Source organism: Pinus tabuliformis, chromosome X, assembly GCF_031772625.1.
Source record: "Pinus tabuliformis cultivar Carrire ecotype Pingquan chromosome X, CPIR1, whole genome shotgun sequence".
NCBI lineage: Eukaryota > Viridiplantae > Streptophyta > Pinopsida > Pinales > Pinaceae > Pinus > Pinus tabuliformis.
Window position 1 is genome coordinate 470,091,558 of NC_142308.1, and position 2,136 is coordinate 470,093,693.

Below are 2,136 nucleotides of genomic sequence, written 5' to 3' on the forward strand. Positions count from 1 at the left end.
CGAGCATTGCATACTTTGGTTTGTCCTCAGTACCAACGTTTACCTGCTTTGTCTTTACCGGCATGGTTATGTCAGGGTATTTAATAAATTTCCCTTGAACCTCACGATAGCCCTCAATTTCTAGAATGTTAACTTTTCACGGATCTTCGTTATCATCTTCAATATTTATGTTGGAACACTCCAGCACGCAGCTCAGCTTAGTTGCCCAACCCAGCTGAAGTACTTCCATTGGTTCCTGGGGTATTTTAAAGATAACTACTTTTACTGCTTGTAGCGCATCATCAACAGTATCCCACCAATGATCCTCAAACATGAAGGTTAATAGGAATCCTTCACGCAAGATATCCCATTCGTTCATGCCGTGGCAGAGCTCCATCTCTGTATACCAATTCATGGGTATAACATCCAGGGTATGAGAGAACAGGTGCACCCACTCAGGTTGTGGCTCTTCCCCATAGACCTTTGCCCATTTTGAGAGGTGTGCATGTGGATCATTGCATCCGTCATACTTTTCTTTTAACCGCATCTGAGGCTTCCCAAACCATATGCGCATCATCCTTCTACATTTGCGCCAGTGCTCAAAACTTTGTCGGTCTGTACCCCACCATCTTGTGGGCGTAGTGCATAGTGCCCACTTCAAAGCATCGAAACGCTACTGCTCAGGTACTTCTTTTTCAAATTTGGTCAGGAATTCATCTACCTCACTCAACTTGTCATACGTAGGCAAATTTCTAAGCTCAATTTCTATGCAGCGCAACGATCTCATCATCATGTTATAGTTGAGCGTAGTTACTTCGTGTAACCGGTTCTACCACTGTTCCATCTATTCATCAAAGGCTGATGTGAAGGAGCTTTCGTGCTCCCAAGAGACTCGGTCATCTGCAGTTGGGTTTACCCAATCCTGTTCCTGCTCGGTTATCTTGTAGATGTCGTCCAAGAAATTGATTCACTACCGAAATTGGTAGACTTAAAATCGTCCAAGAATGGAAGTGCATCATCTCCACATAGAGGATTTTGGAAAATAGAAGGGGGATTGAAATCATCTTCACCTTTATTCTCCTCCACCTATGAAATGTGACTTCCTTGTATCTGATCGCAATTTTAACCAACAATGCAAAATTCAAGAGAATGTAGAAAACTAGCTGGTGGAACAAATTGCTCACGCGGATCATGGTACAAAGAGTCATGGCTTGTAGATGATAGAGGATAATATAAATCTAAATCAGATTCGAGAGTAGAATTATGAACAGTAGCATAATCTTGCGGAATGGAGGAGTTAGTCTTCACCATGGGCTTCATGAGCCATTCTAGGATTTCCTCCATTGAATCTGAGTCATGACAAGCAAAAGAGGAATGAGAAGATGGATTATGAATTTGATTAGGAAATTCCCCAACATTATTACCGTCACATAGATACACCCTCATAGGAACTAGAAAAGGAGGAGGGCAAAGAAAAAAAGGAGCAGTAAATTCCTCCTCTGAAATTAGATGTGTCTCATGATTTACAAGAGTTGGGGAAGTAGGAAAATCAGGTGGTTTGGATTCAACGTGCAAAGAGATATGAACGAAACACTTGAAATTTTGTTTAAATAAATCCCAACCTATATTTTCTTCAGGAAATCCATAACAGAGGTGAAGGAAATGATAAAATAAATCCTCAATTAATTCATTAGGCTTCATTCTTAGTTAATTAATTCGTTTCAGAACATCCTGATAATCATACCTATCAAATTATTTATGAAGCTCCTTTCCAAGCTGGTTGAATGAATGAATCAAAGAAGTGGGTAATGTATGATACCATCTCTTAACACGACCTTCAAATGTGAGGGGGATAAATATAGCCATAATATCCTTGCAATGTATTTCGTTAGAAAAACAAAAATGGACAACTTGAAACAAATGTCCAGGAAGAGTTAATTTACCCTCAGAATCAAACTTAAATTAGGATTGGTTATGAATAACTTCTACAGGGGTGGTAAGATTAATCTCTTTAGAAAAATATCTCGAGATTATGATCTGACGAGGATCCATTTTGGATAGGAGATTGAGAGCATACTCATCGGGCACAACCTATCTTCTGGACCTCCTTCTAGTGCCATCGTTGATCGTGATGGAAATATGTTAACCAAGGGGCCT